This window comes from Dipodomys spectabilis, unplaced genomic scaffold (genome assembly GCF_019054845.1).
Source record: "Dipodomys spectabilis isolate Male_0828 unplaced genomic scaffold, ASM1905484v1 ptg000451l, whole genome shotgun sequence".
Classification (NCBI taxonomy): domain Eukaryota; kingdom Metazoa; phylum Chordata; class Mammalia; order Rodentia; family Heteromyidae; genus Dipodomys; species Dipodomys spectabilis.
In genome coordinates, this window is record NW_024871128.1 from 872,999 (window position 1) to 890,471 (window position 17,473).

Here is a 17,473-nt window from a genome sequence, read left to right on the forward strand (position 1 = left end):
GTTGAGAATTTTTGCATCAATGTTCATCAAAGAAATGGGTCTATAGTTCTCTTTCTTTGATGAGTCCCTGCCTGGTTTTGGGATGAGGGTTATGATGGCTTCATAGAATGTGTTCGGTAGTGAGCTTTCTCTTTCAATTTCATTGAAGAGTTGGAGGAGAATTGGTGTGAGCTCTGCTTTGAAGGCCTTGTAAAATTCCGCTGTGAAACCATCTGGTCCTGGAGTTTTCTTCGCTGGGAGGTCTCTTATTGCTGTTTCTATTTCAATGCTTGATATGGGCCTGTTAAGATAGTTTGCCTCATCTTGGTTTAGTTTTGGCATGTCAATATTTGCTAGGAAGAGGTCCATTTCTGTCAAGTTCTCAAACTTATTAGCATACAGTTTTGAGAAGTATTCCCTTATAATGTTCTGAATCTTGCTTTTTTCCGTGGTGATGTTTCCATTCTCATCTCTGAGTTTATTAATTTGGGTGTGTTCTCTTCTTTTTCTGATAAGATTTGCTAAGGGTCTGTCAATTTGGTTAAGTTTTTCGAAGAATCAACTCTTTGTTTTGTTGATTCTTTCTATAGACTTTTTGGATTCTAATTCATTTAATTCTGATTTAATTTTGATTATTTCTTTCCGTCTACTGGATTGGGGTTTATCTTGCTGCTCTTTTTCAAGGAGGTTTAGATGTGTCATTAAATTGTTAGTTTCAGATCTCTCCAATTTGTTGATGTAGGAGCTCAGAGCTATAAAGTTGCCTCTGAGTACTGCCTTTGCTGTGTCCCAGAGGAGCTGGTATTTTGTGTGTTCATTTTTGTTGAATAGCATGAACATTTGAATTTCCTTTCTAATCTCTTCCATGACCCACTCATGATTCAGCAGTGTGTTGTTCAGCCTCCATGTGATACCGGACTTTCTTTGGTGGCTTTTGGTGTTGAGTTCTAACTTTATTCCCTTGTGGTCAGAGAGAATGCAAGGTATAACTTCAATGTTTCTGAATTTAGACAAGTTTGCTTTGTGGCCTAAAATGTGGTCTATTTTAGAAAACGTTCCATGTGCTGCTGAGAAAAACGTGTATTCTGATGCTGCTGGGTGAAATGTTCGGTAAATGTCTGTTAAGTCTAGTTGATCTATGCAGCTGTTTAGATCTGCACTTTCTCTGTTGAGTTTTTGCTGAGTTGATCTATCTAGTGGGGAGAGTGGTGTGTTAAAATCCCCAACAATTAATGTCTTTGGATCTATATGGGATTTGAGGGAAAGTAGTGTTTCTTTGATAAATTTGGGTGCTCCATTGTTTGGCTAATAGATATTTAGAATTGTAATATCCTCCTGAAGGAGAGATCCTTTAATTAGTATGTAGCGACCTTCTTTATCTCTTTTCACGAATTTTAATTTGAAGTCTATTTTATCTGATATTAGGATTGCAACTCCCGCCTGTTTATGCGGTCCGTTTGCTTGGTAGATTTTGTTCCAGCCTTTAACATTGAAAATGTGTTTGTTTTTACAGGCAAGATGTGACTCCTGTAGGCAGCAGATAAAAGGGTCTTGTTTTTTAATCCAACTAGACAGTCTATGTCGCTTAATTGGAGAGTTCAGTCCGTTAACATTAAGAGATAGGACTGAGAGGTATTTGGGAGTTCCTGCCATGTTATCTACCTTTTTGGGGGCTGCGAAAACTGGGTTCTTCCTATGGTTCTTGGATTCTCAGTTTGGGTGCAGTTTCTTGGCCTTTATTGCGGTCTTGTTGGTTTTCTATGTGTAGGACATCTTTAAGAATCTTTTGTAGGGCTGGTTTGGTGGAGATGTATTGTTTCAATTTTTCTTTGCTATGGAAGGTTTTTATTTGGCCTTCAGTTATGAAGGAGAGTTTAGCTGGGTACAGTATTCTTGGTTGATAGTTGTTTGTTTTTAGGGCATGGCATACATCATTCCAGGCTCTTCTTGCTTTGATTGTCTCTGCTGAGAAATCTGAGGTGATTCTAATTGGTTTCCCTTTATAAGTGATTACCCTTTTCTCTCTGACAGCTTTAAGGATCTTTTCCTTGTTCTGAGTTGATCCTGTGTGGATTATAATGTGACGGTGGGATGTCCTATTCTGGTCTGGTCTATTTGGGGTTCTAAAGGTTCTTGTATCTGGACAGGCCTATCTTTTTGCATGTTTGGGAAGTTCTCTGCTAGGATCCTGTTAAACAGATTTCCTAGACCATTAACTTCTGTTTCTAGGTGCTCCTCTACAGCCATTATCCTTAGATTAGGCCTTCTGATGGTGTCTTCCAGGTGTTGGATAGATCTATCATATTTCTTGGACTTGTCTTGGATGGTTGTATGTTCTTTCTCTATAATATCTAGGCTGTCTTCAATCCCTGAGATTCAGTCTTCTGCATGGTCTAACCTGCTGTCAAGACTCTCTACTTTGTTTTTTATCTCTTTTCCTTCTAGTTGGTCAGCTTTGATGGCTTCAAGTTCTTTTTTGAAGCTCTGTTTTAGGTCTTGTATGAATTTCTTTACTTCCTTAATTTGGTGTTCAGTGTTTGTCCTCAAATCACTTAGGTGGTTGGTTATGGTTTCTTTGGGCTCCCATTCCTTCTGTTGGGTTCCATTCAGCATTCCCTTTGTGGTCTCCCTGACTTCCTTCAGCTCTTTGTTAATGGATTCCATGAATGCCTTTAGTGATCTTTGTGTGTTCTCTACCTGGTCTCTCAATTCCTGTATTACTCTTTGATTAGCTTCCTCCCGTTCGTGGGATTCCTTCAGATCTCTTTGAGTGTTCTCAGCCTGCTCACGCCATTCCTCTCTTTCTCTTTGAGTATTCTCAAGTTGTTCACGCAAATCCTGTATCAGTTTTTGAGGAGCTTCCTCACGCTTATGATATTCCTGTATAAACTTCTGGGATGCCTCCTCTCTCTCCCTATCACGCTCATACAGAGTCCTTTGTACGTTGTCAAACTTTTCATTCATCATGTTTGCCAGCAGTGTTTGTAGAGCTATTTGGGAACTCTCCTCTGGATTATTCATTATCTGTTCTAACCCCTGATTATCAGGATTGGGAATTGATATACCCGAATTTGCCATTTTTCTTGTGTTTTTCCGGCTTACTCTGCCCATTTGAGATGAAGATAGCACCAGTTTTGTGCTAGAACACTATCTTAAGGCAACCATCAACCAAAGTTTGCATTTGTACAGTCAATAGTCTGCAGATACAATCTAGTTCAACAGATACATCTTTTCGACATCAAACAACTATATGTTAAAGGACTTCGAACCGCAGAGAAGAATTTGGAAAACCAGAAATTATTAGGGTTAGGGAGAGATGTGGGTAAAAAATAGGAATAGATTGGTGTGGGGAGGCACAGGGAGAATTAACTATGTCCTAATCACAATGCAGGAAATAGGTTGGGTAGGATGTAAGTAGAGAGAGAGAGAGAAAGAAGAAAGGGAAAGGGGAATGAAAAGAGACCAGAAAATAAAATAGAAACGTAAAAATTAATGTTATTTTAGAGATTAAAAGATCATCTATTTATAGAGGAATATGAATATGTTGAGAGAAAGGGAGGGACATAGAGGAGATGAGAAAAACTTTAAAAAAATGCTTAAAATATTATATTGGTATAAAGAGGTAGTACTGCTATTAATGAATTTAAGTCTCAGAGGTTTTGAATTGAGTAATAAGTTTGTGGATTAAGTGTGTACACAATGGGGGATAGGGTCTACTGGTTAACTACGGGTTTATCTGAGGATGTGCAGGAAAAGAGTTAAGTCACATAAAGATAAACAAAGAGGAAAAGATGGAAAGGATAGGTAAGTGAGAAGAAAAGATCAGAAGTTCAGTAGAGGTAGAAAAAAAAACAAAAAGATAATTAAGAATGAAAGAAAAAGAGAAAGAAGACAAGAAAAGAAAAGAAAACACACATTCACATATTCCTAAAATAAAAATTATAAGAGGAGAAAAAAAAAAGTTAATGGAAAACAATTATTTTTTCAGAAGAGGCAAAAATTAAAGATTAATAAAAGTTTTAGAAAAGCAAAAAAAAATTTTATATATATATAAGGTAACAAAAAATGAAAAAAAAACAAAACAAGAAAAAGAAAAAAAAAGAAAAGAAGAAGAAGAAAAAAAAAGTTCTTTGATTTTTTTTTTTTTTTGGGAGGGGTGGGAAGAGTCCTGTATCTCCCTTTGTCTGTAACCAGAGTCTGGTTGGAGTCTCTGGTCAGCTTGAGGTCCTGTGGCTTGATTGGTTTCTTAAGTCAGTTTGTTGGAACAAGCAGAAAAATGCTCTGCTTTACCCAAGATTTTGAGATCCCCCTCCCAGGTTAGTTTACTGGGAGGGTGATCTGCTTTGAGAATCACAAAAGAGGGGGATGCAGTGATGAGGCTAGGTTCTGGGTAGAGTTGAGGCCATTCAACACACAGTAGCTTTTCCCTGGGGCTATTTTGTGGAAAAAAAAAACTCACAGCACCCAGCCTGGAGCCATTCTCAGGGTTTCTGTTTTTCAATTGATTGTGGTGGCTGCTGGAGGGCGGGGCAGCCTCTGGCTCTGGTTACCCGGTGAGGAGAGCCACTCCAATGGCTGGCGCCTGAGCTGGGTGACTTTTCCCTGGATGGAACTGAGTCTGTGTGGTCACTTCGCCGTTAAGTTCTTGTGACCTGCTAAATGACTAGTTTTATTCCAAGGCCTGAGCTGGAGCTAGCCGCTCCTCCGAGCTTTGTCGGTATCCAAGATGGAGATCACCGGTGTTGGGGGGGGAGGGCTGGCCTTCCCTCCTCTGCTCCCAGAGAAGGAGTGAGGAAGTGGGGCTTCTACTCACGCGGAGTCTTGGATCCCGGGTCGTCTCTGGTCTGCAAAGTGCAGGATGAAGTTGTCCGCTCCTTGTCGGTTCTTGCTGGTGTTGAGTAGAATCCGCTCGTCCGCTGCGTCTGGCTCCTTCGTCCCGGACTGCGTCTCAGGTATGCCTCCGCGGCGGTGGTCGCCGCTGCGACCCTGCCGCCGCAGCAGCAGCTGCTCAGATGTGTCTGCTTGGCTTCCCCTCTCTTGACTAACTCTCTGTCCTGTGATGGCACACTTGGTGTGATTCTCTGGCTTGGGACTGTTCACTGGAACTCTGAAACTGTTTTCTATGCAAGAGCTTGTTCAGATTCCAGCTTCTCCTCCGCCATCTTCCCGGAACCTTATTTTGCGATTTTTGTGAAGTATTTTTAACAATAGTTTTTTTTTGTGACATGAAATTCACATGCAATATATTATCTCCTTTCATTGTATACATTTTAGTGCTTTGGAAGTGAATTGTACAATCATAGATTTTCCAAGCCTATTTTTCACAAACTTGCATTTGTTCAAATAGAATTGTTATAAATTTTAGAACAGACATTAAAATAGATATAAAATTCAGTTACAAGAATTTGTCCAGCATACATCTTCTATAGTGTGAGTTTTAAAAATTTGTTTTTGGGGATTATTTCCAGGGTCTCACACATACTATTCAAGTGCAGTCAATGAACCACATTCCCTGTTAAAACGAGTTTTATACTTCTCTTTAATACATACAAAGAAGTGTAATGTAGATCCTATACAATTCTCATTGACCTCTTGAAGACTTGAAAACTTGATTGCTAAAATGATTGCAGTATTATGCAAATCATTCTGCTATGTGGAGTATATCAATTTATCCAAAAATGCATTACTATATTTTGTGTCATCTTTTTATATTATGGTCATACTAATGAGTTTTATTTTTATTTACATACTACAGAGGAGCTTAATTCATATGCTCCTTGTATTGACTATTAATTTACATATATTCTTTAAAGAAATATCCTGTTTGGGAAAAATTTATATAAAATTCGAAGATATAAAAGTACTTAAGACTCAGGATCATTGTAGAATTAACATTGGAGCATTAACGAATATGTGCTCTCTATCTGTTGGATATGTTTTCACTTCTTTAATAGAATTATGAAAGGTTATCAGTTGATATTAACCAGTTTATTCTTGCTTTTCTTTAGCCACCAATGCTTTCCATGTCAACTTTTTAGAAACCTTTACTGATCCAATATCATGATTTTTTACATTTATGTTTTCTAGGTTTTGACAGGATCCTAATAGATAACTTCCCAAGCATGCAAAAAGATAGGCCTATTCAAATACAAGAGGCTTTTAGAACCCCAAATAGACCAGACCAGAACAGGACATCGACCGCCACATTATAAACTTCACAGGATCAATGCAGACCAAGGAAAAGATCCTTAAAGCTGTCAAAGCGAAAAGACCAATCACCTATAAAGGGAAACCAATTAGAATCACTTCAGATTTCTCAGCAGAGACAATCAAAGCAAGAAGAACCTGGAATGATGTATGCCATGCCCTAAAGACAAACAACTATCAACCAAGAATACTGTACCCAGCTAAGGTCTCCTTCATAACCGAAGGTCAAATAAAAATCTTCCATAGTAAGGAAAAACTGAAACAATATATCTGCACCAAACCATCCCTACAAAAGATACTTAAAGATGCCCTACACATAGAAAACCAACAAGACCACAAAAAAGGCCAAGAAACCACACCCAATCGGAGAATCCAAGAACCATAGGAAGAACCCAGTTGTCACAGCTCCCAAAAAGATGGATAAAATGGCAGGAACTCCCGAATACCTCTCAGTCCTATCTCTCAACATTAACGGACTTACTCTCCAATTAAGCGACATAGACTGTCTAGTTTGATTAAAAAACAAAAGCCTTGTATCTGTTGCCTTCAGAAGTCACACCTTGCCCATAAAAACAAACACATTTTGAAAGTGAAAGGCTGGAACAAAATGTACCAAGCAAATGACCCCCATAAAATGACAAGAGTTACAATCCTAATATCAGATAAAATAGAGAGATCAAATTAAAATTAGTGAGAAGAGGTAAAGAAGCTGGCTACCTACTAATTCAGGGATCTCTCATTCAGGAGGATATTACAATTCTAAATCTCTATTAACCAAACAATGGAGCACCCAAATTTATCCAAGAAATACTACTTTCCTTCAAATCTCACAGAGATCCAAACACATTAATTGTTGGGGACTTTAAAATACCTCAATCTCCACTAGATAGATCAACTCGGCAAAAACTCAACAGAGAAACCACAGATTTAAACAACTCCATAGATCAACAAGATTTAACAGACATTTACTGAATATTTCACCCAGCAGTATTAGAACATATGTTTTTCTCTGCAGCACATGGGACTTTTTCAAAAATAGACCATATTTTAGGTCACAAAGCAAACGTCCAAATTAAGAAACATTGAAGTTATACCTTGTATTCTCTAAGACCACAAAGGAATAAAATTAGAATTCAACCAAAAGCCAACAAAGAAAGTCCTGTTAAACATGGAAGCTGAACAACACACTGCTGAATCCCCAGTGGGTCGTGGATTAAATTAGAAAGGAAATTAAATTTTCATGATATTAAACACAAACGAACACACAAATTACCATCTCCTCTGGGACACAGAAAAGGCAATTCTCAGAGGAAAGTTGGAAAGATCTGAAACCAACAATTTAATGAGACATCTGAACCTCCTTGAAAAAGAGCAGCAGGAAAACCCCAATCCAGTAGATGGAAAGAAATAATTAAAATTAAACCAGAATTAAATGAATTAGAATCCCAAAAACATATAAAATCAACAAAACAAAGAGTTGATTCTTCAAAAATATTAACGAAATTGACAGACCCGTAGCAAATCTTATGAATCTTATAAATAAGAGATAATGGAAACATCACCACAGAAACAACCAAGATTCAGAACATTATAAGGGAATACTTCTCAAATCTTTATGCAAATAAGGTTGAGAACTTGGCAGAAATGGACCTTTTCCTAGCAAATATCAACATGCAGGAACTAAACCAAGATGAGTTAAACCATCTTAACAGGCCCATATCAAGCATTGAGATAGAAACAGCAATACCGGAACTCCCATCTAAGAAAAGCCCAGGAACAGATGGTTTTACAGCAGAATTCTACAAGGCCTTCAAAGCAGAGCTCACATCAATACTCCTCCAACACTTCAATGAAATTGAAAGAGAACGTTCACTACCAAACTCATTCTATGAAACCATCATAACCCTCATCCCAAAACCAGGCAAGGACTCATCAAAGAAAGAGAGCTACAGACCCATTTGTTTTATGAAAATCGATGTAAAATTTCTCAACAAAAATTTGGCCAGTCGAGGGGGCTGAGAAGATGGCTCAGGGGTAGAGCACTTGCCTTGCATGCCTGAGGCCCTGGGTTGGATTCCCCAGCACCACATAAGCAAAAAGAAATAAGCCAGAAGTGGCACTATGACTCAAGTGGTAGAGTGCTAGCCTTGAGCTGAAGAGCTGAGGGACAGCGCCCAGGCCCAGAGTACAGGCACCATGACAGGACCCAAAACCAAGAAAATTTAGCCAATCGAGTTCAATAATTCATCCAAAACATCAAACACCACGATAAAACAGAATTCATTTCAGGGATGCAAAGCTGGTTCAATACACGCAAATCAATTAATATAATTCATCATATCAACAAGAGCAAGGATGGATATGAACCACATGGTTATCTCAATAAATGCAGAAAAAGGATTTGACAAGATCCAACTCCCCTTTATGACGAAGGTTCTGGAAAAATTAGGAATCATGGAACATTCCTCAATACAATAAAGGCTGTATAGGACAAACCTACAGCCAGCATTATAATTAATGGTAAAAATCTAAAGCCCTTTCCTCTTAACTCAGGAACAAGACAAGGATGTCCACTCTCTCCACTTCTCTTCAATCTAGTATTAGCATGCCTAGCTACAGCAATTAGAAAAGATGCAAACAGCGATGGGAAGGGGAAACAAAGGAAGAGGCTACAATGCTTGATAAGAAATGTACTCATTATCTTGCCCATGTAATTGTAAACCCTCTGTACAGTATTTTCACAATAAAAAAGTACATAGAAACAAATACAATTAAAGAGCAAAAGTTTTCAACAACAACAACAACAATAAAAGAATCCCACAGACTCCACTCCCAAAAGTAGCAGGGTAAAAATTAATCCTCAAAAATAAATGGCTTTTGTATATGCCAACAGAGAAAAGTGTGGATGCAATAAGGAACGCAACTCCATTCATAATAGCCCCACAAAAAATAAAATACTTAGGAATTAATTTAACCAAAGAAGTGAAGGGCTTCTATGATGAAAAATTTAAAAACCTGAAAAAGAAATCAAAACAGAACTTAGAAACTGGAAAACCTCCCATGCTCCTGGATTGAAAGAATCAACATCATGAAAACGGCAATACTTCTCAAGGCTATCTACAAATTCAATGCCATACCTATCACAATATTCCAACCACATTCTTCAAGGAATTAGAAAAGGCAATCCAAAAATTCATATGGAACAATAAAAGATCCCGAATAGCAAAAACAATCCTTAACAGAAAGAACAGTGCTGGAGGAATATCAGTGCCAAATTTCAAACTCTACTAAAAAGCCATAGTAATCAAGACGGCTTGGTACTGGCACAAGAACAGACCTCAGGACCAATGGAATAGAATTAACAACCCAGAAATGAACCCACAAATCTATAGGGACTTAATCTACGATAAGGGAGCTAAAAAAAATTGAATGGAAGAAAGACAGCCTCTTCAGTAAATGGTGTTGGCAAAATTGGTTAACTATTTGTAGAAAACTAAAGCTAGATCCTTATATATCACCCTGCACCAGAATCAACTCCAGAATCAAATTGATCAAAGACCTCAGAGTCAAAGCAGACACTCTGAAAACATTACAGGATGGAATAGGAGAAACCTTAGGTCTCCTTGGCACAGGCCGAAATTTTCTTACTAGAGACCCAGAAACACAACAAATCAAAGAATGTTTGGACAAATGGGATTACATGAAATTGCAGAGCTTCTGCATGGCAAAGGACATAGCTAGCATGATCAACAGAAAGCCCACGGATTGGGAGAAGATCTTCACTAGCCATACTACGGACAAGGGTCTCATATTTAAAATATTACTTGAACTCAAAAAATTAAATCCCCAACAACAAATCTTCAAAGAAACTACTGCCCAATAAATAAGTGGGCTAAAGACTTAAAGTGAAACTTCTCTGAAGAGGAAGGAAGGATGTCCAATAGATACATGAAGAAATGCTCAACCACCCTAGCCATAAAAGAAATGCAAATCAAAACATTGAGAAACCACCTCAATCCAGTTAGAATGACTAAAATAAAGAACTCTAATAACAACAGATGCTCGAGGGGATGTGGACAGAAGGGAACTTTACTGCATTGTTGGTGGGAGTGTATACTTGTTCAACCACTTTGGAAAATAGTAGGGAGATTCCTCAAAAGACTCCACATAGAGTTCCAATATTACCCAGCAATCTCATTTTGGGGCATTTAACCAAATGATCACAAGCAAGACCATACTAAAGCTGCCTGCACAACTATGTTTATTGCAGCATTATTTACCATAGGTGAGATATGGTACTAACCCCAATGCCCTTCAGTAGATGAATGGATCAAGGAAATGTCCAATATATACACAATGGAATTCGATGCCTCCATCAGAAAGAATGACATTGCCCCATTTTTTAGGAAATGGAAAGACTTGGAAAAAATTATATTAAGTGAAGTAAGCCAGGCCCAAAGGAACATAGGTCCCATGGTTTCCATTATTCGCAATAACTAGTATGTGTCTGAATCAAGCAGAAAAGGTCAGATAAGGTGATGTTAGGAAAATGATCCCTAAGATACTTATTTTAAATATTTTTTTTTTGTTTCATGCATTTGTTTCTAACGCAATTATAAGATTATTTCTTTGTTGCTTTGTATGTTCCTCCCCCACACTATAACCCATGCTTTCACTGTATTTGATGTCCGTATAATTTGTGGAGGGGAAGTGGAAAAACAAGTCGTTTAAATAAGGATACAGGTGGACCTGTTCCAACAATGAGAAGTACAAGTTGTCATGTCAAAAAGGAAGTTTACAACTTGGGGGGGGGGAGGATTGAGTGGGAGAGGAGGGAGGATGGGAAGGTATGGGAAGGGTAAACAAAGGAGGAGGCTACAATGCTCAATAAGAAATGTACTCACTATCTTGCCCATGTAACTGTAACCCCAATGTATAGTATTTTCACAATAAAAAAAAGAAATGGGTCTATAGTTCTCTTTCTTTGATGAGTCCCTGCCAGGTTTTGGGATGAGGGTTATGATGGCTTCATAGAATATGTTCGGTAATGAACTTTCTCTTTCAATTTCATTGAAGAATTGGAGGAGTATTGGTGTGAGCTGTGCTTTGAAGGCCTTGTAGAATTCTGCTGTAAAACCATCTGGTCCTGGACTTTTCTTAGCTGGGAGGTCTGTTATTGCTGTTTCTATTTCAATGCTTGATATGGGCCTGTTAAGATGGTTTAATTCATCTTGGTTTAGTTTTGGCATGTCAATATTTGCTAGGAAAAGGTCCATTTCTGCCAAGTTCTCAAACTTATTAGCATAAAGTTTTGAGAAGTATTCCCTTAAAATGTTGTGAATCTTGTTGTTTCTGTGGTGATGTTTCCATTCTCATCTCTGAGTTTGTTTATTTGGGTGTGTTCTCTTCTTTTTCTGATAAGATGTGCTAGGGGCCTGTCAATTTTTTTTTATTTTTTTGAAGAACCAACTCTTTGTTTAGTTGGTTCTTTCTATAGGTTTTTTTTTTGGATTCTAATTCATTTAATTATGATTTAATTTTAATTATTTTTTTCCATCTACTGGATAGGGGTTTATCTTGCTGCTCTTTTTCAAGGAGGTTCAGATGTCTCATTGAATTGTTGGTTTCAGATCTCTCCAATTTGTTGATGTAGGAACTCAGGGCTATAAACTTGCCTCTCATTTTTGTGCTCATTTTTGTTGAATAGCATGAACATTTGAATTTCCTTTCTAATCTCTTCCTTGACCCACTCGTGATTCATCAGTGTGTTTTTCAGCCTCCATGTGTTACCAGACTTTCTTTGGTGGCTTTTGGTGTTGAGTTCTAATTTTATTCCCTTGTGGTCTTAAAGAATGAAAGATATAACTTCAATCTTTCTGAATTTTGACAAGTTTGCTTTGTGGCCTAAAATGTGATCTATTTTAGAAAATGTTCAATATGCTGCTGAGATAAACGTGTATTCTGATGATGTTGGGTGAAATATTCGGTAGATGTCTGTTAAATCTACTTGATCTATGCAGTTGTTTAGATCTGAGGTTTCTCTGTGGAGTTTTTGCCGAGTTGATCTATCTAGTGGGGAGAGTGGTGTGTGAAAATCCCCAACAATTAATGTCTTTGGGTCTATGTGGGATTTGAGGGAAAGTAGTGTTTCTTGGATAAATTTGGGTGCTCTGTTGTTTTGCGAATAGATATTTAGAATTGTAATATCCTCCTGAAGGAGAGATCCATTAATTAGTATGTAACAACCTTCGTTATCTCTTCTCACAAATATTAATTGGAAGTCTATTTTATCTGATATTAGGATTTCAACTCCCGCCTGTTTATGGGGGCCGTTTGCTTGGTAGATTTTGTTCCAGCCTTTAACATTGAAAATGTGTTTGTTTTTATGGGCAATATGTGACTCCTGAAGGCAGCATATAGAAGGGTCTTGTTTTTTAATCCAACTAGACAGTCTATGTCGCATAATTGGAGAGTTAAATCCGTTAATGTTAAGAGATAGGACTGAGAGGTATTTGGGAGTTCCTGCCATGTTATCCACCTTCTGGGGAGCTGCAAAAACTGGGTTCTTCCTATGGTTCTTTGATTCTCAGTTTGGGTGCAGTTTCTTTTCCTTTATTTTGGTCTTGTTGGTTTTCTATGTGTAGGACATCTCTAAGAAGCTTTTGTAGGGCTGGTTTGGTGGAGATATATTGTTTCAATTTTTCTTTCCTATGGAAGTTTTTTATTTGGTCTTCAGTTATGAAGGAGAGTTTAGCTTGGTACAGTATTCTTGGTTGATAGTTGTTTGTTTTTAGGGCATGGCATACATCATTCCAGGCTCTTCTTGCTTTGATTGTCTCTGCTGAGAAATCTGAGGTGATTCTAATTGGTTTCCCTTTATAGGTCATTAATGTTTTTCCCTTGATAGCTTTAAGGATCTTTTCCTTGGTCTAAATTGATCCTGTGCAGATTATAATGTGATGGTGGGATGTCCTAATCTGGTCTGGTATATCTGGGGTTCTAATGGTTCTTGTATCTGAATAGGCCTATCTTTTTGCATGTTTGGGAAGTTCTCTGCTAGGATCCTGTTAAACAAATTTCCTAGTCCATTAACTTCTGTTTCTAGGTGCTCCTCTACACCCATTATCCTTAGATTAGGCCTTCTGATCGTGTCTTCCAAGTTTTGGATATATCTCTCATATTTCTTGGACTTGTCTTGGATCGTTGTATGTTCTTTCTCTATAATATGTAAGGCTGTCTTCAATCCCCGAGATTCGATCTTCTACATGGTCTAACCTGCTGTCAAGACTTTCTACTTTGTTTTTTATTTCTTTTCCTTCTAGTTGGTAGCATTGGTGGCTTCAAATTCTTTGTTGAAGCTTTGTTTTAGATCTTGTATGAACTTCTTTACTGCCTTAATTTGGTGTTCAGTGTTTATTCTCAAATCACGTAGTTGATTGGTTATGGTTTCCTTGGACTCCCATTCCTTCTGTTGGGTTCCATTCAGCATTGCCTTTGCGGTCTCCCTGACTTCCTTCAGCTCTTTGGTAATGGATTCCATGAATGCCCTTAGTGATCTTTGTGTATTCTCATCCTGCTCTCTCAATTCCTGTATTACTCTTTGCTTAACTTCCTCCCGTTCATGCCATTCCTGTAGTTCTCTTTGAGTGTTCTCAGCCATTCCTGCCTTTCTCTTTGAGTATTCTCAAGCTGCTCACGCAAATCCTGTATCAGTTTTTGAGTAGCTTCCTCACGCTTATGATATTCCTGTATAAACCTTTGGATTGCCTCCTCTCTCCCTATCACGCTCATACAGAGTCCTTTTTATGTTTTCAGTCTTTTCATTTATGATGTTTGCCAGCAGTGTTTGTAGAGCTATTTGGGAACTCTCCTCTGGATTATTCATTATCTCTTCTGTTCCCTGATTATCATGAGTGGGAGTTGAGATACCCGGACTTTCATTTTTCTTGTGTTTTTTCCGCTCACTCTGCTCATTTGGGATGAAATTATCACCAGTTTTATGCTAGAACAATATCTTAAGGCAAGCATCAATCAAAGTGTGTATTTGCACAGTCAATAGTCTGCAGATACAATCTAGTTCAACAGATACCTCTATTCAACATCAAACAACTATATATTAATGGGCTATGAACCACAAAGAAGAATTTGGTAAACCAGAAATTATTCAGTTTAGGAAAATATGTGGGTAAAAAATAGAAATAGAGTGATGTGTGAAGGTACAGGGAGTGTTAACTAAATCCTAATCTCAAAGCAGGAAATAGGTTGGATAGGATGAAAGTAGAGAGAGAGAAAAAGAAGAAGAAAGAGAAAGGGAAAAAAGAGACCAGAAAAAATGGAAAAGTAAAAACTTAAAATATTATAGAGAATTTAAAACAAACTACTCAGAGAAGAACATGAATATAATGACACAAGGGGAGGGATATAAAGGAGGTGTGAAAAACTTAAAAATAAAAATACTTAAAATATTTTATAGGTATAAAGGGGTAGTACTGCTATTAAGGAATTTAAGTCTAAGAGGTTTTGAATTGAGTAATAAATTTGTGGATTAAGTGTGAACACAATGGGGGATAAGGTCTAATAATCAACTAAGGGTTTATCTGAGGATGTGCAGAACAGCAATTAAGTCAAAGAAGAACGAAAGAGAAGAAAAGGTGAAAAGGATAAGAAAGAAAGAAAAAAGATCAGAAGTTCAGTAGAGCTAAACAAAAACAAAATTAAAAAAAACAAGGGAAAAAAAAGAAAGAAAAATGCACACACACTTATACCCCTAAAATAAAATTCTTAGAGGAAAAAAAATACTAGAAAACAATTTTTTTTCAAAAAAGGTAAAAATTAATGATTAAAAAAATTTTTAGAAAAAAATTTTTTTATAAAAGGTACAACAACAACAAAAAAAGTTTTTTGATTTTTTGGGGGGAGGGGTGGGAAAAATCCTGTATGTCCCTTGTGTCCATAACCAGCCTCTTGTTGGAGTCTCTGGTCTGCTTGTGTTCCTGTGGCTTGGTTGTTTCCTTAAGTCAGTTTCTTTGAACAGGCAGAAAAATGCTCTGCTTTCTCCAATGTATTGTGATCCTCCTCCCAGGTTAGTTAAGTGGGAGGAAGATCTGCTTTGAGTACCCACAAAAGAGGGAGATGGCTTTTTCCTCGAGTTTGGAGATGCTGTGATGAGGCTAGGTTCTGGGTAGAGTTGAGGCCTTTCAGCAAACAGTAGCTTTTCTCGGGGGCTGGTTTGTGAGAAACTCACAGAGTCCAGCCTAGAGCCACTCTCAGAGTTTATGTTTACTGAATTTCAATTGATTGTCGAGGATGCTAAAGGGAGGGGCAGCCTCTGGCTCTGATTACCGGGTGAAGAAAGCCACTCCTGGGGCTGGCGCCTGAGCTGGGTGACTTTTCCCTGGGTGTAGCTGAGACTGGCAGGTCAGGTGAGGCTCTTGTGACCTGCTAGATGACTCTAGATTTCTTCCAAGGCCTGAGTTGGAACTAGCAGCTCCTCCGAGCTTTGTCGGTATCCAAGATGGAGATCTCCGTTACTGGGGGGGGAGGGGTGGCCTTCCTTCCTTTGTTTCCTGAGAAGGAGTGAGGACGTCATGCTTCTACTCATGCCGAGTCCTGGTTCCTGGGTCGTCTCTGGTCTGCGAAGTGCATGATGAAGATTTCTGCTTCTTGTCGGTTCTTGCTGGTGTTGAGTAGAATCCGCTCACCCACCACATCTGGTTCCTTCTTTCCAGACTCTCTGTGAATCAGGTATAGTGCCTGCAGTTGCCGCCCCCACCTCTGCCACCGCCTGCTGCGGCTGCTGGCAATTGCTCAGGGCTGTCTCCTTGCCTGTATTTTCTCTCTCTGACCTAACTCTCTGTCCTGTGAAGGCACACTGTTCACTGGAACTCTAAAACTGCTTTCTATGTGAGAGCTTGTTTAGCCTCCAGCTTCTCCTCCACCATCTTCCCTGAACTGCCTGGAATTTATTTTCATGTCTTCATTCAATCTGTTCTGTATTGTAGTGAGCTATATCAGCTCTGTAAAATCACTTTAGGTAGCAAAAATATTAACACAATGTATATCAAAAAGTTTTGGCCTCACTCAACTGCTAAAAGCAGTATGCTCAGCTAGGCTTCTAAGAACACTGTTTTCTTACCTTTTCCATTTGCTCAATTCTTTTCTTTGTTGTTGTTGTTGTTGTTGCATTTTTAGGGTCAGGGGGTCCAGTCGTGGGGCCTGAACTCTGGACCTGGGTGCTGTCCCTCAGCTCTTCAGCTCAAGACTAGTGCTCTACCACTTGAACCACAGCACAACGTCTGGCTTATTTTTCTTTTTGCTTATGCGGTGCTGGGGAATCAAACCCAGGGCCTCATGCATGCAAGGCAAGGGCTCTACCACTGAGCCACCTTCCCAGCCCTGCTCAATTCTTTTCTGAACCCAAAACTTTTTGCTTATGTAATAAGAGAAATCTTCACTATCTCATGTTAATAAGGATATTATTTTTTGTGAGCCACTTAGAAATGTGAAATAATTGGTTTGAAGTATCCAATCAGATTTTTTTTCTGTGTTTCACTGCTTCACGTGCAAAGACATTGTGCAAAGTGTTACAAACAGAAAAGTGTAAACCCAATACCTTCTTTCATTGTGGAGGGCAATTTCTTCCTAAATATTTGGCCCAAATTATGTTTTTCAGAGAATTACTGTGTGGTAATTAAAGGTTAATTCACATATTTTTATGTCTTATTTTTTTTTTTAAGAACTTTGAATTCAAATTCCACTAAAACCTTGTCTCACACAGTGAGAGTATATTTCCTGTGTTAGGACAATTCTCAAGGGAACCTTCAGGATTTACAGCAGGGTTTCTGAGGTTTGTTTGTTTAGTCTGAAAAAGAGCCATCTTCACCCACATTGCACCCTCTCTACTAAGTCTCCATGGATTTCTTTGCATGAAAGCCTATTCTCCCAGGCAATTTTAAATTTTCTTAATTGGCTGGGTTGTTAAGAATTATTAACGATTAAAATTTACCTGTCATAACTTTAAAACTCCTTTGAAATTCCTTTATCAGAACTGCAAATTCACCTATCCTGATTCTACCTTAACCATCAAAAAGTTAACATGTTGTTCCCATGATATAGTGTTCATGCAACTATTATTTTCTATTCACTTTGTTATGCGTATATATGACCATATAAGCATATGCTGAGCAAAATGAACTCCAAGATATGGAAACAGATTTTTTCATTTGTGGTGGTTGTTTTTGATGTACTATGTAATTTCTGTTTTCATTGAGTTTTCCCATATAGTTTA